This window comes from Octopus bimaculoides, chromosome 1, assembly GCF_046866305.1.
Source record: "Octopus bimaculoides isolate indiv1 chromosome 1, ASM4686630v1, whole genome shotgun sequence".
In the NCBI taxonomy this organism is placed as follows: Eukaryota; Metazoa; Mollusca; class Cephalopoda; order Octopoda; family Octopodidae; genus Octopus; species Octopus bimaculoides.
In genome coordinates, this window is record NC_142928.1 from 192,285,027 (window position 1) to 192,311,656 (window position 26,630).

The window sequence follows — 26,630 nt, forward strand, 5'->3', positions numbered from 1 at the left end:
TGCAATAGGATTCCTAAGATTCCATTTGACAGTTTCACTGAGTGGGTATAGATTGATCTGCAGCTATAGTGTAGGAGGCCAGCCAACTATGTCCCCGCGGTGACACCAAGTGCCTAATCATGTGGTTCGAGGGTGAAGTTCTTAACCACACACCCATGCCTGTGCGTAATTATCATCATCATCATCATTACTATTTAACATCCATTTCCATACTAGCATGGGTTGGACAGTTTGATAAAATTTGGTAAGCCGTGAAAAAACATTCGAGCGAGGTCATTGCCAATGCCACTGGACTGGTTCCTGTGCAGGTGGCACATAAAAAACACCATTTTGAGTGTGGCTGTTGCCAGTACCGCCTGACTGGCCCTCGTGCCGGTGGCATGTAAAAGCACCCACTACACTCTTGGAGTGGTTGGCGTTAGGAAGGGCATCCAGCTGTAGAAACTCTGCCAAATCAGATTGGAGCCTGGTGCAGCCATCCGGTTCAACACCAACCATTATAAGTAACTATAAATGTAAACACACACCCAGACACACAATGAGTGCTTTTCAGTTTCCATCTGCCAAATGCACTCGCAAGGCTTTGGATTGGACCACAGTTGAAAACAATTGTCCAATGCACCACAGAGTGGCATTGCTAAGGGAACCCTTCTCCCTATAATCTACTTCAATGCCTCCCTATCATATTTACAGCACTTTAAAATATGTTTTAAGGAAATTTCACGTTAATGGAAATTGTAATCTTTGTGTTTTTTTCTGTTGAGTTTGAAGACAAACTCCAGAAACTCTTGGTGAGCATTGAAACATATGTGAATATATTCTCAATATTAAACTTAAAATAATATTTTATCTTTTATTTCCTTGGTATATTTGATGTCATATTAGCATAGAAAACATAAATCTTCCTACATATTAATTTTCAGACATATTTCTCATTCATACATGGTGCAGCATTGTATCAAAACAATGTGTGGGTGTGTAGTGGGGAGAGAGAGTTGAAATGCTTGCTGTGAATATTTCATCGTATTGTGCCCATTCATCAAGAAATATATTATTATTTTACTGCAAGTGCACAACGAAATACACTTGCCTAGATAGATATAAAATATTCATCACCTTAAATATACATATATTTAGGTATAAAACATTTATTTAACCTTTTAAAATAGAGCTGACTCTGTATAAAGACGAGATGATAAAATTAATGCAACTTCCATAGCAGGAAAATAGAGACTCTACACTGTAAAACTGCTGAGATATATTTGAAAGATAATAAAGAAGAATTAGTCATGAATAAAAGGTTATTTTTTTATGTAAATGTATTTGTTATTTAATCATAAATTTCTCCCTTCAGAAATGATCTATATGCTGTTGTATAACCCCAGGTCAGTTCTGATTTGAGCAAGCAGACTTTAAAGTATCTCTGTTCATATCTGCACCAGTTTCCCATCATGTTGCTTACTTTCTGCTTTTGAAAACTCTAAGTGTTTTGGTGCTTGGATTAAATATGACTAGTTCTTCATTTATACTTTTTTTTTATCTTCCATTCATGTTGACAAAAAATACATTCCAACAATCTGCAAGGAAATGGTAACATGATCTGAAGAAAGCAACTGAAGTAGGATTAAGTTCCTCATTGAGACATATTTAATAACTAATACTCTTATGTTCTTTTACTGGTTTCAGCCGTTGGACTGTGGCCATAATGAAGCACCACCCTTCAAAAGCTTTGTCAATTATACCAACCCCTTACCTCATATTTAGTGAAGACACATAGCTCAGTGGTTAGAGCGTCAGGCTTACAATGAGGCCATGAGTTTGATACCCAGATTAGACTGTGTTGTGTTCTCGATCAACACATTTTATTTCGTATTACACCAGTTCACTCATCTGTAGAAACGAATTACAATGTCACTGGTGCCAAGCTGTATGGCCTTTGCCTTCCCCTTGGACAATAATGGGAGGCTGGCATGCATGGGCAACAGCTGGCTTTCGGTAAACAGCCTTACCCAGATTTTTGCCTTGGGTGGGAACTTTATAGGTGCAGTCCCATGGTCATTCATGATCAAAGGGGGCTTCTTCAATTATATACACACACACACAGTGCCCCCTGATTGGCTCCCATGCCAGTGGCACATAAAAAGCACCATCTGGATGTGGTTGATGCCAGTGCCACTTGATTGACTCCCATGCTGGTGGCACATAAAGGGCACCCAGCAGTAGAAACCTTGCCAGATCAGACTGGAGCCTGGTGCAGCTTCCTGGCTTGCCAGTCCTCAGTCAAACCGTTCGACCCATGCCAGCATGGAAAGCGGATGTTAAACGATGATGATCATCATCATCATTACACACACACACACACACATACACACACGTTCACTTTTTCGATAGTATTTCCTAAGGAAACATTTAGCCACTTCTCACTCTCTTCAAACTGTTATATAACCTTTCTATCATTACTAGAGCGCTGATTAAATTGCTTCAAGTGAAGAGTCAATATGTCATTGAATTATTGCCTCAAAAGTTTTGAATTGAAATCCATTGCAGATCATTTCTTGTGTATCGAGGGCAATGTACTTGGTTCTGCATTACTTCAGTTTAGTGTTACTGTGGAGAAAAAGAAATTAAAACATAGTAGAATCCTATCTCGAGGAGCGTTTATCTCTTATCAATTTAAACACCATCAGACTAAAGTGATTTACAGTTTACTGCTTTTGCTGGATGAAATAATGAAAGTTTATTTGAAACTAATTCGTTAGAATAATCTGTTGCCTTTTGAAATTACATATGTTCATTTACTACATTCAAAGTGTTGTTCGTCCAACTTTCACTCGGCTGACATATCACTACTCTGGTGTCTTATAATCAGACGGTTCCTATCTACATACATTACTTTTATCACAAAATTTAATTAAAGTAAATGACTTAGCACTCAGTAGTTTTTATTAGTTTCACACACAATCACCTCGGGTTTCTTCTTTCAAGTTTCGACTTCATTCCGCTGTTGTTAGATTGATTTTGCGATAGGCATCAATATTGCACAAAGTGCATTACCCTGCATTTACCCCGCAATGCAAAATGAGCCAAATTAAACTAAATTAAATTTATTCTTATCAAATGTAGGAGAAATTAGTTGTTTTTGCTTTCCATTGTCTGTTATAATAGCTAGGGTGATTTATTGGAGGCCTTTTCAAATCTACCCATGTTAAAGTGAATTTTACTGATTTCATTGAATGACTCTATTAGCAAAATTAATCTAATTAATAGTCAGAACTCTCAGTAAGTTGTTCATTCCTCTAGAAAGGAAATTTTAATGATGTTGAATAATATCAATTAGAATTCACCTCACTAACTAATAGCACATGGTAACTAATTACTGAAGTATCACTGAATATACCAGCATTTTTCAATATGTCTGTTTTATCTCTTTCTACTTCAGGGTTGAACCTTACCTGTTTTTTACTTTCTCAAAACATGAAAATTCATCATCATCATCATTGTTGTTGTTGTCATCATCTAATGTCTGTTCTCCATACTGGCATGGGTTGGACAGCTTGACTATAGCTGGCAAACCAGAGAGCTGTACCAGCCTTTATTTCTCTGTTTTGGATTGGTTTCTATAGCTGGATGCCTTTCCTAATGCCAACCACTGGGTGCTTTTTATGTGTGCACCAGTGCTTTATACATGGTACCAGCATGGGTGTCTTTTACATGGCACCAGTACTAGTGTTTTTGCTTACGTGGTACCAGCATGGGTATTTTGGTATATCAGAATATGACCTGAAAATTATTATTATTTATCCTCTCTTTAAGGTGGTGAGCTGGCAGAAATATTAGCACACCGGGCAAAATACTTATCTGTTTTTACATTCTGAGTTCAAATTCCACCGATGTTATCTTTGTTTTCATCCTTATGGGGGGGTGGATAAATTAAGTACCAGTTGTGTACTGGAGTCAATCTAATCGACTGACCCCCACCCTCCCAAAATTTTGGGCCTTGTTCCTAGAGTAGAAAAGATTATTTAACCTCCCCACCCACTGCTACTGCAAGTTAATATTATTTTTCATCCTTATATTTAATTTTTAATTTCCTGTTGACCTGCCACAAATAGCAGTCAAGTTCTCCTCGATCCACATCCCACCATCTGAAATAACAAAGGACTCATTGGCTAAACATAAATAGGTCTGCCATATCACAGCTGACCAGGGCTAAACAAAAATATTGTCATTTGAATGTAAGAGTGGAACATTTATTTTTACATCCATTTTTCAATGTTTGCATGGGTTACACAGATGTCGTATTGGGGCATTGTTTTATAGACAGATGCCCTTCCTGTCGCTAGCCCTTACTGATTTTCTTACAAGGGATCTCTTAATTTATGTCTTCAAAGGCATGAAGTGAGCAGGCAATTTGCTGAAGTCTCAACAAAACCAGTCGCTGCAAGCAACTTTTGCAGACTGCAAATGTAAACTCACACACACATATGTGTAGGTATTTGTATACAGTGAATGGTTGAAAAGGACTTTGATTGACCATAGCCACCTGACTGGCCCCTGTGCTGGTGGCATGTAAAAAGCACCCACTTCACTCTTGGAGTGGTTGGTGTTAGGAAAGGCTCCCAGCTGTAGAAACTTTGCCAGATCAGATTGGAGCTTGGCGCAGCCTCCCAGCTTGCCAGTCCTCAGTCAAGCCATCCAACCCATGCCAGCATGGAAAGTGGACGTTAAAAGATGATGATGGTGATGGTGATGATGATGATGATGATGCAATCAATAACTGAGCACTTTTACCTAACAACTATCTTAGGAAATTGTTATTTGCAAAGGGTTTCTTGACAATGAAAGTGAAACTAATTAAAAAAGTTTCAGTCATTTCAGCTAATTTTCCTTTTGTTCATTATCAATTTAGATGGACAAATTCCAGCATAAAAGCAGATCCTTTTGCAATCTGCTTTGAAAAGAAATAAACCTGTTTTTGATTTACAAAATCATCAAAAAAAAAACTAGATGAAAGGTGGAAGAAGCCAGAAGAAATGGTAAAATTTAATCTGTTGAAATTAAGATAAAATTTTATTTTAAAACTTTGCTAAATGAAATGTTTAAATAGGAGGGAAAAGGCAAAAACACAGCCGAGTAGTTTGAAAAAAAAAACAAGGAATTTTAATTGTTTGCTCTTTATTTCCAACTTGTAGTATGAATTAGATAAGAATAAATAAAACTGTGTTGGTGGAAACTGGTTTTTAATGAAAATTTCATAATTACTTTATAAAGTTAAATGAATTATTAATTTGCCTTTGTCTGTCTTTTACTTGCCTTCAGTCATTGGACTGTGGCCATTCTGGGACACCAGCTTGAAGAATTTTTTGTTGCATGTATCAACACCTGTACTTATTTATTTGTTAAGCCTGGTGCTTATTCTATCAGTCTATTTTACCAATCTGCTAAGTTATGGAGATGTAAACAAACCAACACCGGTTGTCAAGTGGTGTTGGGCAACAAACACAGACACACACACACATATATACACTGGGTTTCTTTCAGTTTCCATCTACTAAATCCAATCACAAGACTTCAGTCAGCCTGAGGCTATAGAAGACACTTGCCCAAGGTGTCACACAGTGGGACTGAACCTGGAACTGTGTAGTTAGGAAGTAAACTTGTTACCACACAGCCACACCTGCACCAAAATTTTAATTTTAATTTAAATATTAATAAGTATACATGGTTTAAAGAAAAAAAGAAAAATATAATTACTTTATGTGTAATTGTATTTATAAATAACTTATGTTGAAATAACAAACGAATAATGAGTACTTTCTGTTGGATCGCTATGTCTTCTCATGAGAAATGTGGAGAAAAACTCGTTTAGCAATTTAATTCAAGTGGGTTTACAAATTAAAATTCTAAGATACAAATCTTGATTATTGAGTAGGAAAAGAATTGGTACTTATAAATGAAGAATATTTCCTTGTCTCGCACATAAATATATTTCAATATCTAGTCTTTTCTGGTACTTAATCTGTCTGAGAACTATGTCTATATCACTATCAGAGTTTTATTTCTATTCTCAATATCACCATTACTAAGTGCAACATTTCTTTGCAATTGCACAAATACTTTCTTCCAATAATTCCTGTATTTTATCTTCCTTCTCTTTCAACTCAGAACGAGATCTAAAATTTCCAGTAGATTATTTCTTAAAGTGACCATCATGCTATTTTTCATCTTATAATTATCTTGCTTCCATCAAACCAAGCTCCACAACAATACAACTATGAAGAATTTTCTCTTACAAGTCCTTTCATGACTTTCATAATATATACCATTTCATGCTTCTTCTCTTTTTGATATTCATGGCTTTTTTCTTTTTAATATTTTTTTATAGTAGAGTAATAGTTTTCCTTAGTACCATTTATCATTAAAAATGGCTTTTGTAGTGCTCAGCTGTCTTTGAGACTGTGACTTCTTCCCCTGGTCATTTATTTCTTTCTTACTATTTTTCCTTCAATCTCTATTTACCTGTCTTTTCAAATGCTAAATACTGCAAGGATAATAATTGTTAAGATTACTTTTCCTGCATTCAAAATTTTCAGTCTGAACTTCAGCAATCAAACAATTAACCCTTGGCTCATTAGTATGCATTGTTCACAAATACATATTCAAACAGTTGTTTGGCTTTATAAATTTTGTGTCATCACTGGTAAATACATTTGTATCTCAGAAATTCAAAAGATTCAAACTTATTTCTTCTTTCTTTTTGATTTGATTTTACCAGATATTTCCCTATAATATTATGAAATCTCCTGGCAGGCTTATCATATCATTGTCATTTGTTATCTAAGCTCCTCTCACTAGGGTTCCATAAAACTGGCCCCTCTAATCATCTGCTAATAATGTTTACAGGATGTGGGTCACATTTCTTGTTTGGTTGACATTTAATCCTTAATCCTTTTAATACCGACCTATCTGAGGTCACCCTTTGTTCTATGATACAAATTTCCTGTTTTAAAATTATCTAAATTAAAACCTAGCATCAGAAACACCAATTTAATTATAACAAACTTATTTTACTAAGCTGTTCATAATTCTTAAAATTAACTGAAACAAAAGCAGTGCATTTCTACAGGAACATGGTAAGGAAAGGTTAAGTCAGCCACCTCCAACTGGGATTATGGTTCATGATCAAGTCTTTAAATAATGTTATGAACATCCCTGTAGGAAGTTTAGCTGCTATATCAGAAAGTTGAGGAAAATTTATAGACGTTCAACGTGATGACACTATGTCACACACTGCAACACTAACATCAACAACAAACACTGCATTTAAATTAATTGAAAAATGCTTAAACCCAAAATGTCTTGTATATATATCTGTCATTTAAGACATTGTCAATTTTAAAATTCTCTTGAACTATAGTCTTTAGTTTCTGTCCTCACTAAACACCTCTCTCTCTCTATCTCTCTCTCTCTCTCTCTCTCTCTCTCTCTCTTCTCCCAACATACAGCAGTGTAACACTAGTGTATTTGTTTTTAGAATGCTCAAACTCTACCAACAACCAGACTATCATGCTAACTTTCAATATTTCAAAAATGTTTGTCTCAAACAACCATGTTTCAAGATCCTAATTTCCATAGTTGTGTGTGTGTTAGTGTTAGTGTCTCTGTGTCTTGACATCACAGGAAGGTTGTAAAACAAGCTTCAGTATCATAAAATGGGTGTCCTTCATTTCCAATTTTCCATGAAAGCATATTCTGGCCATGGAAATATTATTTTGCTTGGAAACAGGTAGAGATTAGGGACAGGAAGGGCATCCAAATTCAGAAAAACTGTCTCAATGAAATCCTTCTGCTCCATATGAGCAGAGAAAAGTAGATGTTAAAATGACGACGGTGATGATGACATACATCATTTCAGTTCTTAGGTAGAATTAGTATGACACAACTGTTAGAATGCTGGATATTGGAATTACATCTACAGCCCTTCCGATGGGCTATCTGTACAGTTTCTATCAACCCAGCATCACTCACAAGTCTCAGATCAATTCTATGGTAGAGATTCTTGCCCAAGATGCCAAGCAATGAAATCAGACTTTCATATCTCAGTTGCAATGCAAACTTGGCCAAACCTTTATCTAACCCAATAAACCATTTATAAACCTCTTCAAATAACATTGGGTGTATACAACTATGTCTTCAAGCACCAGCAGTGTATAGAACTTTATATACATATGTCCCCAAATTCATAGAGTAATTTATTTTGAAACAGAGTGGATTTCGTTTTATCAGGAAAGAGGTTTCGGGGCCATGACATTTATAGATCTTATTAATGATGGCAGTGTTTATTTTTAGTAAGCCTTGGACTTAGATAAGACGACATCACAGCAGCATTCATAAGAACATGTAAAACTAAATTAAAACAATTAATGAAATGTCAAGTTACTTTGGTTGCAATATTTTAATATCATCTCAGAGCAGCTCCTTTAAGGCCTTCCATAATAGAATTCACATGATAATGTTTCCATAACAAGATTTGGCAGTTGGTATATGAGAAACATTATCTAACACACCGTAGAGCATATGAATTAATTCATTCTGTATATAAATAGTCTTGCTTGAAAACAGATTTGGCATTATAACATCAAAGTTGATTAAGACCAAATTGCATTAAAACCATGATCTTATGGTATTTAGACTCCAGGGTTTTGGGGGGTTTTTTCTAGAGTTATTATAGAGCAAAGCTCTATATAATGTATTCTTGTAGAAAATTAACACTGCTAATATTCCATTGAGACTAACTTAGCTGAAGAGAAAGTGAGGCAGTGAGATGATTTGAAAAGTCAGAGAATATTCAGGTATCCCATTCTTATTTCTTAACTTCTTACATAAGAAATTACTAATTGAAATCATCATCATTAACATCATCATCACCATCTTCATTTAATGTCCACTTCTCTTTGCTTGCATGGGTCACACAGAATTTATTGTGGCAGGTTTTCTATTACTGGATGCTCTTCCTTTCAATATTATCGGCTGTTCCCAAACAAGTTGGCTAGCCATGTTTTTCATGGAAGATTGGAAATGAACCACCTTGTAAGGTAATGATACACCTTTACAATGATCACATGGCATCAAGACAAGAGTAATATACACACACTCACATACCAAGGTACTATATAGGTTACATATAGCATGCCATCATACCCTAACACTGTGTGAACTGAGACTTCTATTGACAGGCCCCTGATATTTAAAAATAAAGTGTTAATACTTATACAAATTAGTTTCCCCAGTTTTCTGTAGCTACTGTAATCGTTGAGTATATAAACAGATTGGCTGCTTGCTTTTATGGGGTTGGAGAAATTGATGTAGACACCTCTGATGAGAATCTAATAAAATTCAAAAAGTGATTAAAGTAGTTCATCATTTTTTCAATCTTCCAGAAACAGCTAAATCAGCCATTTCTAAAGGTACTATATATATAAGTTATACACACACACACACACATATATATATATATACAACAGGCTTCTTTCAATTTCCATCTACCAAATTCTCTTAGCCAGCTTTGGTCAGCGGGGGGCTATGCAGTAAGACCGAACCTGAGGTCATATGGTTGGGAAGCAAGCATCATAACCACACAGTCAAGCCCTCACTGTAGGAAAGCTTTTAGTTAATAAAAATCTCTATCTCCACCTGAATATGTGCAGATATTCAGGTAGTTAATCATCCTTGATCATCTGAAAAATTATCTGTAAAAAAATTCAAGTGGTTCTCCTTTAGCTGTACAGTAACTTTACAAATGATCAGAGGGGTACAAATATCCTTCATCTGGTATATCATATTCCTCTTCATTGTTTCCTGTAGTATTTTGAAATATAATCAATTTGTTTATTTCTGCTTCTCTTTCACTTGCATAGGCAGAAGGCAACTCCACTAAAGGTACCCAATACATTAGATAAAGTGGGTAGTGGATCAAGTGGAAACAATGCAAATCGCCACCAAGGCAACACTAACCTCCTCTCAACAATTAGTTGGAGATGATGTTTAAAATGGGAATATCTGAAATAAACTTGACTGCTCTCACAAATGAGAATACTAAAAATTAACCTGATTGCTTTAAAAAATTAAGTAAAAAAAAGACGGAAAAATAATCCAGAATCCTTGTCCGGTACCTGATCGATCCCAATGGTAGTCATGGAATGTGAAGGTGGCTGTAGTAACAGTAATGAATAGTTTATCCTTCTCTAATACAAGCCAAAGTTAAATTCACCATTTAAAATAGTTACAGCCTAAGGCGAGATAATTGGGAAAGACTTGAAAGTTAGCATAAGATCGTAATCATGTAAAGTAAATATAACAAATAATCCAGAATCCTCGTCCGGTACTGGATCAATCCCAAAATCTAATCAGTTCGTGCCAGTCATCCCTGAAAGTTTCATCTGAATCCATCCAGTGGTTCTTGAGATATCTTGTCCACGGACAAACAAACAAATGCAACTGGAAACAATACCCCCGCCTTTGCTAAGGCAGAGGTAATAAATCAACACTTTCTTTTTTTTGCTATAAAACCTATTTTGTTTAAGAACCATTTCAGTTTGATTCAACCATTATACCAACTTAGTGAATATTCTTCCTTGTTTTAAAAGTTATTCATTTTTACGTTATTCTTGTTGCTGCCTTATTTTGTTTTTAATCAAAAGTTTCTACGAATGGAATTTAAGATTTATTCTAATGCAATTTAGTTTTGGCTCAGGCAATTGATCAGAAATAGACTTCAGGTTATTCATTAACTGTTGAAATACTTTGCCAACAAATCTTCATTAGAAACCAGGACCTTGAACCCGAGATTAATGCAATCTAGAAGCTTACTTAACAGTGATTTAGAGTTACAAGGTTTAATTTTGATTTGGGTGACGGAGGGCATATTGCAATGAGAAATGATTAAAATGTTCCATTATATTGGTAAATTGGATTCCTCGCATTTAGTTACGTGTTTCTAAATGTTCTAATGACTGATCTAAAAAACATTTTTATACTCTTAAATTTAGGTTTATTGCTGATCATATTTTCATAGATTTCCTCTTGAAATCTCAAATCTATGAAAAATTAATAGCGAAATAAGCATTTCAATTAATAATGACTTATTGATGTGTATAATGGATAAATAAAATTATCTTTTATCTTTTACTTATTTCAGTCATTAGACAGCAGTGATTCAAATAAATCAACTTCCCAAATACTTTTTCTATTTTTAAGCCAGGTACAAACTGCAAAGTTACATGAAATGTAAACACACACACACTCATGTATATACATGATGGGCTTCTTTCAGTTTCCAAATCCATTCACAAAACTTTGGTCAACCCAAGGCTATAATAGAAGACACTTGCCCAAAGTGCATGCAGTAGGTCTGAACCCAGTACCATGTGGTTGGTAAGCAAACTTTTTACCCCACACCCCATGCTTGCACCTGCATGAAAGTTGACCTTGAAGGGATTTGAACTCTAAGCACAAATAGTTGTGATGCTATGAGGAGGTATTAATGCTTTAATGACCAAATCATTGTCTCTATTTTAACATCCATCTTTGCCTGGATCAGAGGGAATACACTGAGGCAGATTTTTTATGGTCTGATGACTTTCCTATCACCAATTCACTGTTTCCAAGTAAGGTCATATTTATTCCTTGCCAGACATGTCCCCATGGAAGATTAGAAATGAAACATACTGCTTGTATGATGGTGACATTTATTTACAATTATCATGCCATGTCAAGATAAGGAGACACACAACACACAGAATGGGTTTCATGTGTGTGTATGTGTATATATATGAAATATATAGAAATGGTGTACTCCGAATGAAGAAGGTGATGTAATCCAATGGTAGAAAGACTTCCACAAATTAGGGACTCCAAAGCCATTCAGAAGGACAGGGCTCCATGTGAGCATGTGGTAAATAGTTAACTAAAAAAAAAAACGAGAAAAGAAAGACAAGAAAAATACAATACGAGGATGTAGTACATGCAAAGTATTAACGAGACACTCAGAGAAGGAAAGAAAGAGTGGTTTTTTTTGTTTTGAGCTAAACTTTTCTTTGGAAAAGAAGGAAAAAAGGAAGGAGGAGGAAAAAAATCACCAATAATTCATGTGTAGCTACATGGAAAGTTAAAAGAAAATAACCACCCTTTCTTTCCTTCTCTGGGCATCTTTATAATACTTTGCATGTACTATGTCCTTGCATTGTTGGTTTTTTGTTGTCTTTTTTCTGTTTTTTTAATTAACTATATATATATTATATACATATATATATATCATCATTTAATGTCTGTTGTCCATGCTGGCATGGGTTGGACAATTTGACCAGGGCTGGCAAGTTGGAAGGCTGTACCAGACTCCAGTCTGATTCAGCATGATTTTCTATGGCTAGAGGCCCTTCCTAACACCAATCACTCTGAGAGTGTAATGGGTGCTTTCATGTGACACTGGCACGAGTGCCATTTGCGTGGCACCAGTATCTGCCACAACTGCAATTTTACTTGGCTTGATGGGTCTTCTTCTCAAGCATGACATAATGCCAAGGTCTCGGTCATTCATCATTGCCGCCATGAGGCCCAACACTTGAAAGGAGCTTTTCACATGCCACTGGCATCAGCCACTGGCATCAGCCACTGGCATCAGCCACTGGCATCAGCCACTTCCCCTCCGTGAGGCCCAATGCTCAAAAAGGTGCTTTTTACATGCCAGTTACATGACATCAGCATTGGCCATGGCTACGATTTCACTTACATACAACAGGCTTTTATCACTTTCCGTCAACCAAATCCACTCTGAAAGCTTTGGTCAAACCAGAGCTATAGTAGAAGACACCCAATGTGCCATGTGTTTGGGAAGTAAATTCTCAACCACGCAGCCACATCTACACATATTAAATTAAAGCTGAATCATATTTCCGTAACATGGCATGATTTAAGATTGCAGGTGATGTGTGTGTGTGTTGCAATTTGCAATTGAATGAGTTTAATCATAATCTAAAATTTATGTGATTTGTTTCATGTCTTCCCCATTACTGCACTCTCTGTTAATTGATAAGAAATTCCTAATTAACCAGACATTTTAGTAAAAGCCATCCTCATGTTGATAGTTAAAATATTCCAATGGCTTGTGTAGCATAAAATTTATCAGACTTTCAGAGAGACATTACGATGAATCTGTTTTTAAATTTTAACATAAAAGTTCTCTTTGAGAGATTTTTACTATCAATGTTTTTTTGTTTTTTTTTAATTTCATGCTTTTGGGGAGTAAAAAAACATTATTTACTTTCAGTACTTAGTCGTGATCTTGGTTGGCTTGTATATTGGACAGTGAAATGTCCACAATCATCCCAGCTTCAAGCATAGTCCCCTGCATCTTTGCAGGTGGTGCTAAGTTGCTTCAAATCTTCTCTGAAGGTGGTTGTGTCCTTATTGGATCTTCCTGTCTACTTTTGTCTTTCTGGTGGTATCCATTGTATAGCTTGGGGATTTGTTCTTCTGACAGTTGGAAGACATGACCTGCAAGTCTTGATCCACAATCTCCTAGCAGATCAATACAATGCCAATGATACCGTGCTCCTGGCAGAGTCATGCTCAGTACTCCAGCAAATGATGATCAGATTGGCTGAAGAGGAAGCAAAGGTAGGCCTAAAGACCAGCTCTGAGAAAATCAAGGTGATATAGGCCAGTGAGTAAGGTGAAACACAAATATTTGTGAATCAAGAACTCATTGGATTAGTAACGATGCTACAACATTAATTATAAAGATTTACCATCCTCTTAGAAGATCTTGGCAACTTGGTATTTTTAATAACCTTCTCCGTGTTTTTTCTTTCTTCACTTTTGCATCCGTTTCTCTATGTTGGAAGTATCTTACAGCCATATTAACCTATTTGTGCTCACAACATGCAAAGCTACCTACCACACGTGTTTGTGGTTGACATAAACATGGTATCATTGTTTTGCTCAAGCTGTGTCATGCAAACCTATGTAGAATGTAAACACATACATATTATATACACACGTGTATGTCTTGCTCTTTTGTAATTAATTAATTAAATTTTTGCTCTGCACTGCTGTTGTGGTTTAGATGAGAGGATAACTGAAAGTTCACATTAGCTCAGTCAGGTCTTATGGATACCAAACCTACATATATTAAGCTGTAGCAACTGCTTATTAACCCCACTGAATAAAAAGGCAAATGGGGGTTAAATAGATAAAGCTGAATACTGTAAGTCATTTGGATCTACACTGTTGTGCAGCAATTCGGGCAAATGTCTTCTTCTGTAACTGCTGCCAAATTCTGTTCAGCAATGTCTTCAGAGTGGAATTTAGTAGGCAGAAACTATGCAGCTGCCTATTGTGTGTATATAAGTATCTATATATCACCATCATCGTCATCATCATTCAACATCTGTTTTCCATATTGGTGTGGGTTGGACAATTCCACAGGAACTGGAAAGCCAGGAGACTGCACCATTCCCTGCTGTCTCCTTTGGTTTGGCATGGTTTCTATGACTGGATGCCCTTCCTAAGATATATATATGTGTATATAGGTATAGAAATAGCTGTGTGGTTAAGTAGTTCGGTTCCCAACCGCATGGTTTGAGTTTAGTCCCACCGTGTGGTACCTCAGGCAAGTGGATTTAGTAGATGGAAACTGAGAGAAGACTTTCATATATCTGTGTGTGTGTGTGTGTGTGTGTGTGTGTGTGTGTGTGTGTGTGTGTGTGTGTGTGTGTGTGTGTGTGCGTGTGTGTCTTTATCTTGACATCACATTACAGTTGCAAGCAGTGCCATTCATTTCTGTAAAACCATGTCTAGTGTAATGACCTTATTTGGACACAAGTTAGTGTTGGGAACAGGAAATGCATCCTGTCATAGAAAATCTGCTTCAATGAATTCTGCCTGAACTATGCATGGAAAACTCAATTTTAAGATGACGAGGAGTGGCGGATGCATATGTGTGTGTGTTTGTTTACCAGATAAAAACCAGTGTTGGTGCCCCTCTGTATCAAATATATAATTTAGACAATCAATGAATAGAGATTATTAAAATAAACAGACTGTACAAAAACTGGGGTGTGACAGAAAGCAATAAAAATATCAAAAATATTTTCTCTTTTATGATGAATTTCTTGTAGCAAGTCTGAAAATATTTTTATTCCAGTTCTTTTTAGTAGTTTGCAATTTTCTCTCTTGCAATAAACATCCATCTTCATTCGAATCTATGTTATGTTCATCTTATTCTTCACTACACCTTAATCCTAACATGATTCTGCCACTAAAATCCTCTGTTCAACAGTCTGCCAATTCAACAAAAAGAGAACTCCAAACTGATTCCGATACAAATAATCTATTAAATGTCTTTCTCTTGTTGTTGTTGTTAACAGTTTGATAGAAAGGAAGCCTTACAAAGGATTCTCTGCAATAAAAACTGAGTCAACTATATAGAAGTTTCCAGAAGCACTGAACTAACATTTTGTTTTGAATGAATCATGCATTATCTCATAGCTTCACGATTTCATTCTTCTGATTGTTTACTTTTAGAATGACATTGCAGGGTGGATGTGAGAGGCCAAATCTGGCTGGTTTGAACATTAAACAAGTAGAATATTTGGGCATTATGTAGCTGGTTTAAATGCTAAAAGGGTTAAACAATTTATATTCTATTTTTTTGTTTTACAAAATATGCAATTTTGATATTCTGAATATATATCTCATATAAACATCTACCTTATGCAGTTTCATCACAGTAATGACGACAAGGTTAAAGAGTATCAGATAATAATAATAATAATAAAATAATAATAATAATAATAATAATAATAATAATAATAATAATAATGATAATGATAATGATGATGATAATAATAATAGCAGAAAAGAATTAACTTCAATGAAAATTCTCGTATGTTTTTATTTGCAATTCAATATTATTGTATATTGATTCCAAAGAAATTATTTCCATCAAAAGCATACAGAAATGCTGAAAAAGTTAAAAACAACATTCCTGATATTTGATATTATTGATTATGAAGTACCATCACCTTTAATGTTGCACGGTTATTCTGCTCTCTAAATTATATTAATGCAGTATATATATTTTCCTTTTTTTACCAACATTTATACTTTATACATCCGCATTAGAAAATGATATCAGTTTGATGTAAAGTTTCATATTAATATAATTTCCTTCAACTTTGCGATGTATATGTACATTTAAATTTATGCAAATGTTGGCAATTAGCATAAGGTATAGTAATGGCTCAAAAATACTTAGTCCCTTTGTGGAACTATTTAATAACAAGGAATACTCACTTGCTGTGATTATTGTTTAACCCAAAGTGAACACTAACTGAGCTGGTCGAAGATATGGCCAGAGGCCTTCCAGCCATGACCAGCTGATCTACTAACCCAAAACTGACTGCTGTCTGCTAAATACTTCTTTATGCAAGATGAAAGGATGAGAGTTGAAGGAGATTTGGCTGCTATTTCTAGCAGACTGAAAGACCACATAGATGGTCTCTCGTTAGCTCAATATCACACCTTTGTAGTTTCTATGACTGTTAATTAGCAAAATGCCATACTTAACCTCTGTAACTGCATCTAGTTTACATTTTATTTTTATCTTGCAAACAAACATAATTTTCAAATAATTCAAAGATATTGATTTCTTTTTTTTTTTTATCCAACCATTCCATCACACTACAGCCATATATTTTATAACTTAAACTATGTCATTCAAATTTCTATCTTGTGACAACCATGTTATTTTTAATGGTAGTTTTATTATATGAATTTCATATATACCACCATGCATATATAAATATATATATATATTCATATATACAACCATACATATATATATATATTCATATATACCACCATATATATATATATATATATATATAACAATATATTATAAATTAACTACCAACAAAAATAATTGGTAAGCTATATATATATATACCACCATACATATATTTATATATACATATATATATCTTTGTGGCACTCCGTTGGTTATGACAACAAGGGTTCCATTTGATCCAATCAATGGAACAGCCTGCTCATAAAATTAACATGCAAGTGGCTGAGTACTCCATAGACACATGTACCCTTAACATAGTTCTCGTGGAGATTCAGCATGACACAGAGTGTGACAAGGCTGGCCCCTTTGAAATACAGGTACAACAGAAACAGGAAGAAAGAGCGAGAGAAAGTTGTGGTGAAAGAGTACAGCAGCTTTCGCCACCCCCCACCCACCCCCTGGAGCCTCGTGAAGCTTTAGGTGTTCTTGCTCAATAAATTCTATGCCCAGATGCCCTTCCTACCACTGACCCTCACCTATTTCCAAATAAGGTAATATTCCCTGTCCCATGACCCAACTTGTTTTCCACACAAAAAAAACTGTTAAGAACATCGCTTGTATGATTGTAATGCTCATTTACAACCATCACATGATGTTAAGACAATGTTATACATATATGCACAAATACACACACACACACACACACACACATATATATATATATATATATATATATATATATGATGGGCTTCTTTCAATTTCCATCAACCAAATCCATTCACAAGGCATAGGTTGACTCGGGGATATATAAGACACTTGTCCAAGGCATTGCACAGTGGGACTGAATCCAAGAGCACATGACTGCAAAAACAAGTTTCTTACTCAGCCTCAACCACATCTGTGCCTTTCTCATAGCTAATTAACATGTAATATCTCATTATCAAAATCGTAAGACCGAATTGTTAACCTGTCAGGCAAACTGCTTAGTGGCATTTTGTCCTTCTTTATGTTCTGAATTCAAATTCTATTGAAGTCAATTTTGCCTTTCATCTCCTGAAGGTGAATAAGATAAGGACTGGGGCTGATGTTTTTGTCTTACCCCCTCCCCCAAACTTGCTGGCCTTGTGCCAGAATTTGAAACTAATATTTCATCATCAACATTTCTTAATTTTTTTTTTTTTTTTGTATTTAATCTTGCCATTTCTTACCTCAAAATTTCTTTACAAAATTGTTATGTCCAGAGAACTTTCCATCTTTGTGTTACCTCGTAACTCATGTTGACATGTCTCAGCAAGGGAGCTGATACAGGGTTGCACAGTCTGTTTGAAACAGTAGTGAAATCTCCTTCAGATCACACCCCACCTGCTTACAAAACAAGAGAAAGAAAGAAAGAAAGAAAGAGAGAGATATAGAAAGGATGGTCACTGCTAGGATGTGTTTGATCATTGGTATGGTCAGGGCTGACCTGAGACCAAGCAGCAATAACAACAAACTACTGAAGATCTTACACATCTATTAAATATTACTTTATCCTTCTTCCTCTGCCTTTATTACTATTATATCTTGCAGATATATCAACTATATCCCTTTCATATTCATAGAATCTCTTTATTGCCAGACTAAATCTTCTCATAATCAATAAAGCCATTTTTTTAGTGATAGCATTAAATTCCCACCCAAGTCTATCATATTTCCTAGGTAACAGAATTTATCTACTTTTTTTTTTTTACTTTTTCGCAGTATTTGGTGGGCACTCTGGAAATATAAATAAAAATTTATTGTTGCCATTCTTAACAAAATGAAAGATTTAATATGAAACAGAAATAAATCACACATTTAGTATGATATAAACGCTTAACTGTTAGGAATATCTGCAGTAATTTCTCTCTCGTGATGAATCCATTTACGAAAGAGGGTTTCTGGGATTCTGCAATCAATAGCTTTTATTGATGTTTCTAATTCTTTTTATTCTACCAGCCAGAACTATACAATGGACTAACCTACAAACTCATTAGAATATGAGCAAATAATATTCCTATTATTTCTTTATCACACACCAAACACAATACACTAAGCTATAAGTGAACAATGGTTCTGTTATAGCTTCTGTTATTGCTTCCACAACTTCTTTTCCTTTCCAGTAGTTAAGCACCCAATTGTATGTTAATCTAATTCGTATTACCACGCTTACATCTAGTTTTGTTTAAGATGCTGGTACATCATGTATAACTTTCTGTTGGTGGATTTGAACTCTGCCCTGCAATCCACCAATCAGTTGTTAATTCTTCAGTGTTGCTGTTCTCATTTGAGTAATCTATTTAAAAATTTATGGATATTTGTTTTGGCCAGGCGAAGGACAATACAGTGACAATGATAGTAACAAGGTGTGGGCCACAGACTCGTTGATTTGCTTACCCTCCTCCTTATCATCATCATCACGATCATTTAACATGCATTTTCCATACCGGCATGGGTTGGATTGTTTGGCAGGATCTGATGAGCCAGAGGACTGTGATATGCTCCACTCATTGCTTTGGTATGGCCTCTACCTCTTTCAGTACCATGCCTCTCTCTTCATCAAGGAGTCTTGTCTTGTGAGTCACATGGTGAACTCAATAGTGCCAGTGATACAAAAATATCCTATAAAGTGATTGGGGTTAGGGTTAGGTGTAGAAAACATCTTAAAACAGACATTGGAGCTCAACACAGCCCTCTGAGCTGTCAGATCCTGTCAAACTGTCCATCCCATATCGTCATAGAACATGGACACTAAATTATCATTATTATTATTATTATGATCTCCAGTCATAATATTGGTGTTAGATATTGCACAACTATCATAATATCTGTATATTGTGTATATTATGCTATCCCTCTATCCAGTTCCAAAACCTATTTATTCCAGTACTTTTCAGGTGATCTTTAAATACAAACAAAACTCATCACTAAAGTAGAATTTTACTGCTTTTGGACATGAGAAACAGCTTCTCGGGGAAAAACATTGAATAAAAGAAATAATGGAAACACTGAAGCAGCAAATGTATAAATATTTATAGAGTAATTTACGGAATTATATTCTCTTATTTCAATATCCAGTTACCCTTTATAGCTATGTTTATATTTCTTTGATATAAGAAACGGAATGAACACAGTTCTAATTTCATTGTTGCGATTCATTTTTGAATCATAAACTATCAGCTTTCATCAATAGAATAATAATTTAATTGTTTATGGTGTTGCTTTTTACCTTTGTTCTTTTATAATTGTAAACCTCCAAACTGATGATTGAGTGTCATGAAATGTACAGTTTACCTGATTTCACTCTATAAATAGTTATGTAATTTGAAGGTTTTTATAGAAACACCCAACGAACTGGCTTCATTGTCCACACTTAACACCATCTAACTGCTTTTCATCTTGACCTCTATTTATTTTCTGAATGTATATTTTACATAATATAAATCATTTACGCTCTATCTCACTTTTTTCCCCCTATCAATTATTCAGATAATATTTTTCTGATACAATATCTTTATAACCATGCCATCAGAATAAGAGAATTTTGAAACTCCTGCTTATCATTATTATATTTTTTTATTGCTGTTGTTATTTATTATTATTATCACTATTATTATTATTTGAAGGCTATAAGCTAGCAGAACTGTGCTGGACAAAATACTTAGTGGCACTTCATTTGTCTTTGTGTTCTGAGGTCAAATTCCATCGAGGTCGACATTGCCTTTTATCATTTCAGGGTCAGTAAAGTAAGTACCAATTGAGAATCAGGGTTGATAATTGACTACCACCTTCGCCCAAAATTGACATGTACAATCAGAGGGTTTATTGTGGGTTGAGAAGGAGCTATATTAATAAGGATTTCTCATAGGTTGTGTCCATCAGGATTATTTTGTGTAGGTAATTTAATTTATGAAACAATTCATAGTCGAAGGTTATTTTTATGTGCCTATAGTACAAAGAATTATTATTAAGGTGGGGAGATGGCAGAATCATTAGCATATCGGGCGAAATGCTTAGCAGTATTTCATCTGTCTTTACATTCTGAATTCAAATTCCGCTGAGGTTGACTTTGCTTTTCATCTCTTCGGGGTCGATAAATTAAGTACCAGTTGCATACTGGGGTCAATCTAATTAACTGGCACCCCCTCCCCCAAAATTTTGGGCCTTGTGCCTAGAGTAGAAAAGAATCGTTACTGCACTTGGCAAAATATTTAGCAGCATTTCTTTCTGCTTTTTCACGTTCTGAGTTCAAACTGGTCAGCTTTGCCTTTCATCCTTTCAGGTTCAATAAAATAAATAAATAAATAAATACCAGTCATGTACTGGGGTGGATGTAATCGACTAACCCCCTACCCTGTAATGTCAAGCTTTGTGCCTATCGTAGAAAGGATTATTATTATTATTATTATTATTATATTTTCCGATTGATTTGCATTTTATTTCATCTTCCAGCCAAGTCTCAGCTAGAGACCAAAGGCACATATATTATTATTATTATTATTCATATACACTCAACAGATTGGACTGTTGGGAAAAAAAAGGAGTCCTAACATCAGGCTACAACAATTTGCCTTAGATGCCTAGAACCCTCCTATCAGGTTACAGCAAGTAACCTTAGATGCCAAGAACCCTCCTAAGTATCCTAGCTTTCCCTAATAACACTGTTTTTTTTTTCTCTGCAGCTGTACTAAACTGGGTTTCCTCTATGGGTTTCCTCTGTCCATCTGTTCAGATCTTTACGGATAGTTTCCAGTGCACCTATAACTACTGGGAAGCAGCGAGATAGCAGAATCATTAGCAAGCCAGGTAAAATGCTTAGCAATATTTTGTCTACCACTACATTCTGAGTTCAAATTCCACCGAGGTCAACTTTGCTTTTCATCTTTTCAGGGCCAATGAAACGAGCACCAATTATGCACTGGGGTTGATATAATCAACTAACCCCCTTCCCCCAAAATTTTCAAGGCCTTGTGCCTGTAGTAGAAATAATTTTTATTATTATTATTATTATTATTATTATTATTATTATCATTTTTATTATTATGAAGCTAGTGCATGGCTGATTTAATTATGTGACCACGTGTGTATCGTTGGCGATTTTCTTTCTCCATCTTCCCGTCTTTGGTCTTTTTCTATATTTCTGATGAAGAGCTCCACTAGAAACGTGAAATCCTCTTTCTTTTCTTTCCTTTCCTTAACATCCAATAACACAGTACTTGTACCATGTCCTCATGTTGTTGGTTTTTCTTGCTTGTTCTTGTTTGGATTGGCTAGTTTAATTAGCTGGAATTTTATCTTGAGGTTTGGTGGCAAGTCTCCTCAAATCTCAAGAATCTTTCATAGGATTCTTGCAGAATATAGGATGGCACTTTCCTGCAGGTTGACAATGTGAATCTCAATTCCAGTATTTTCAGTCTTTTAGGTAACATTTTCAGCATTGTGACAAATGCAAAGAATAATTGTTCTTTTAGTCTTCCACAGTTTCTTCTGCTATCTGGCCAGACCCTGACATTTCTCAGTTTTTACAATTTCTTTGATATCAATTCCATTATCCTATGGTATTGCAAAGTTTACGATCTTACACTGTTTATATATTTTGTCCTCTATAATCAATAGAATGGTCAGTCTTTATGTGGAAGTCCCATAAGATCTCGTAATTCCTATTCTCCCTTACAGCTTCTGATTCATGTTCATACTGCTTTCCTGTTATTTCAAAGCCATACATATCCCAATGCACTCTTTTACCTCCACACTCATTCCAGCACTTTTACTCTTTTTGTGCTAGCTTTTTGCACTCAGTCAAGAAATGATTGATAGTTCCATTTCCTTTCCTGCAGATTCTACATTTGTTGTGTGGGTTTTGTCTATCTTTGCCTTTATCGGATTCATCTTAATGGCTTTGTTCCTGGAAAGCTATAATTAGCACTTCAGTCTCTTGTTTTAAGTTTCTGTCTGTCAGCCATAATCAACATTCTTTACTTCCAACATCCTCAGTTTGTTGCATAAATTGACTATATAATTCCATTTCTTTCCATCTGCTTGTTCTGTTGTTCTTCCTTCACTCTGCACAATTTTTCAAACCCAATATCAGGGTACAGACTGTGTCTTCTGTATTTAGTAATCCTCTACCTGCTTCCTTTCTTGGTAGGTAGAGTCTGTCAGTATTACTTTTAGGATGGTGTGAATTGTGCATTGTGAGCAGCTTCTTAGATTTTCTATCCAATGTGAGTGTTGTTGTTGTTAATAATAATAATAATAATAATAATGATAATAATAATAATAATAATAATAATAATAACAAAGATAATAATGTTTTTGTGTATATTTCTTCTTTCTGCTTTCATATCATTAAATTCACTTCATTTTACTTTGATTTCCATTAATTTTCCATTTCTTTGTTAGAATAAAATTTGGTAAATAATTATTTGAATTTTATGCAGAGTTTATTATTGACATTAAATTGCTAATGAATAAAGATGCGGCATCCTCTATACTTAGGGAAATTAATGAAATATGCTTACTACATTATATTTTCCTTCAAAAGTATCTTATTCTCAACATTAAGAATTTTCACTTGCTATCAGGTTTTCATCTCCAAGAAAGTAATTAATACAATAAAGGATATTGATCTGTGAATCTAAGAAAGGTAAAAAAAAAAAAAAAAGTCATTCTTAATTAATAATGAGAGATAATGTTTCATTTGAAAATTTGATGTTTTAATGAGGGAAAATAAGGAGGGGAAATTATTTTAGATTATCAACTAAGGATAATTAATATTAGATAAATGTGGTGCCTCATTCTGTTAGACAATTTGAATTAAGAGCTTCTCTTTATCCAACTAGTCCTGTGCTGTCATCACAGTGGCACATTTGTCTCTCCTCTTCTAATCACCCCTATTGTGCCCTGTCTTACACTGATCGGTACATCCAATCCTTCTTCTCTAGAATATCATACCTTTGCAATTCCCACCATGTACAGATGTTTGACTCCTGAAGCCATCAATTTGCAGTCATTCAAGAGGATTCCATCCCACTGGTCCCAAGGGCTCTGAAGGATATGGGGACAGGTCCTTTTTTTTCCAATCCAGTAAACAAAGAGAGGTGCTTAAACAAAAACTAGAATTCTTATTGAGCTGTTTGTTAATTGCTTGAAAAACATTAATTATGAGAAAATTATGAGAATTATTCACTAACTCTACAGAATAATATACTTAGCACTGTAGCACCTCAGAGTTATTGTGTAAAATATATAGAATGCTATATGATGATAAACTATGTGTGTAACCACAAAAGAAGTAGACTTCAATATCATGGGATATATTTAACATATACAAACATGGAACACTCACTTACAGTACTAAGAGTTTTCCTGTAAACCATGAGTATGAAGCTGTCTAATTTCCAATCAGTAATCAACAGGCAATGACTGTGTCTTGAATTATCAATCAGAAATCGAAGAACTTCATACCTGTGGTTCACTGGGAAACTTCAAGTACTGTATGTGAGTGCTCCATATTTGTATAATGTACTAAAGAATGATATATGACTACATATGTTACAAAATTTAAGAAAACTTATGTTAGGCACTGGAAAATATGATTAATTTCTTCCTCAGAATTTCAAAATTAATACTCTACAGTTTGCATGTGATTTCCAACAGCTTTAATTATATGTATTGTTCATAAAGAAACTAATCTGAGAAAACCGTGAATTTATAAATTTTTATTTTTATTTCAAATTTAGTTGAAAGAAAATTAATCCCATGGCTTTTGCAATGTTTCCTCAGATTAGTTTCTTAATGGACCATATTTAGAAACTACACCTACTGGCAATCACATGCAAATTATTAAGCAATGAGTTTGCAATTCCTTCTGTTGAACCTACTGAGGAATCCTTATAGTTTTTCAGATAAAAATATTGACATTCCTACCTCCTTTTTAATGTCTCAAGAAAATTCTAAACCATGATACCAGTGGTCACTTCATCAAACACATGAAAACTGCAAATTATATAACACACCAATATCACTATATTTATTTTATATAACTTTATATTGACAGTTTTTCTGCCTTCACTTCAGACTTCTATATGACGTCAATTCACTCTGGACTTTTCTTATATCTTTTCTTTTATTCTAGGTTCTTAGTTTTAATTCATTTTTTCTTAATTTTTTTTTTTTTTGTCTTTTTTCTTTTGGCCAAAATCTATTCAACGAATAGTTTTAAAATCTTCTTATATTCATTATCACTGTTGTCATGTCACCAAACACTGGGTCTTTTCAATCTATTATCATTTTCTGCCACATTTCTGGCAGTACCATCTGTCAATCTTTCTGCAGGCCTTTTTAACTCAAGATTTCATAATGTAAAGACAGAATATTTTAATGCTAGTAAAACAAATAGAAGATATGGGTGCTGACATTATTTGTGTGGTTGTGCAGTTTGCTTTAAAACTGCATGGCTTAAGGTTCAATCTTATTTGATGGCACCTTGGGCAGGTGTCTCCTACCATAGCCTTGGGTCAACTAAAACCTTGTTAGTCAAATATTGGTAGACAGAATTTATGGAAGCCCATCAAAGAGATTATTTTTGACATTGGTGATAGGCTTAATCCATTAACTGGTTTAACACCATTACCTGGCACTTGGCTGCTTTTAATGGAATCCGTTCTGTTGTTAGTGTTACTTGAGTGTTTGTTGGCTGGTGTGCGGTGGTAACTGGTGGAGTTGATGAAAGATTCATGTTTCTTGGGCTGCGTGAAAAAGCAACTGAACAACACCCGCAAACATTTAACAGAATATTTTATTATCACCCATTAAGTCAAAAGTACACTTTTATAGACAACAACATTAATAATTACACACTGAGAGAGAAGGAAAAACTGCACCACATTCAATGAAGTTACTTATGAGACATTGTGTGAATGTTTAGTTTGGTCTGTCCAAAAACCTGGAGATGTTGGTGCATATATTTGGAACTGTTTGATGTGGCAAGACATCTTTAGCGGTATTTCATCTGTCTTTACATTCTGGGTTCAAATTCTGCTGAGGTTGACTTTGCCTTTCATCTGTTTGGGGTCAATAAATTAAGTACCAGTTATGCACTGGGGTCAATCTAATCAACTGGCCTGCTCTCCAAAATTTTTGGGCCTTGTGCCTAGAGTAGAAAAGAATATTCTACAGTTAATTACCACCAAAAGTGGCTTTTTATAGGGCAGAAGAAGATTCTAGAAAATTGAATCTAGTGGTAGCTTGACACTGATTGGTTGCTTAATAGACTGACCATGTGGTTTTCTTGAGATGTCTGACCACGTATTCACAGATTCAGTTTTGAATCCTCCCTACACTAGCATTCACGTCAGGTGTCCAGTTTGAGGAGAACTTTCTCCACTCCCACACCCTACCCCCTGCCAATTTCAAAGACACTGAGAAGGTCAGGGGCACTTCCCTTACTATTCTGACTCAGTTATTAAAAAAATGGGAACTTTTATGTGTATGTTTGATCTGCTATAAATAGAAATCAGATCTTCCTCAAATTAAAGGCTGTCATGTTAACATATTTCTGTTCATATTTCTGTTGAAATACACAGCCTTCATTTCAATTAATTTTGAAATTAATGAAGAGAGTTTAGTAAACTAATTTTGTCCTTATTTAGCTGTGGATTGAAACTTAAATTTACATAAAATCTTGATGAAAAGTTTCAGTTTAGATCGCTTTAACTGAGGAAGCTTTTATCACAGAACCAGGATTAAAAGAGTTAAAAAAGAA

At 34.9% G+C, this 26,630-nt stretch overlaps 1 protein-coding gene across 2 annotated transcripts in view; it reads left to right on the plus strand.

The window, feature by feature from the left end:
- LOC106884166 (protocadherin Fat 4) overlaps window positions 1–26,630 on the plus strand; it is a 696,074-nt gene that overhangs the window by 375,448 nt on the left and 293,996 nt on the right. Inside the window, exon 5 of one of the 2 annotated variants that reach the window (XM_089364268.1) lies at window positions 21,547–21,670. The exons of the other annotated variant lie outside the window; for it this stretch is intronic. The gene's annotated coding sequence lies outside the window, so the exon portion shown is untranslated. The remainder of the gene's footprint in view (window positions 1–21,546; window positions 21,671–26,630) is intronic. 2 annotated transcript variants of the gene reach the window in all.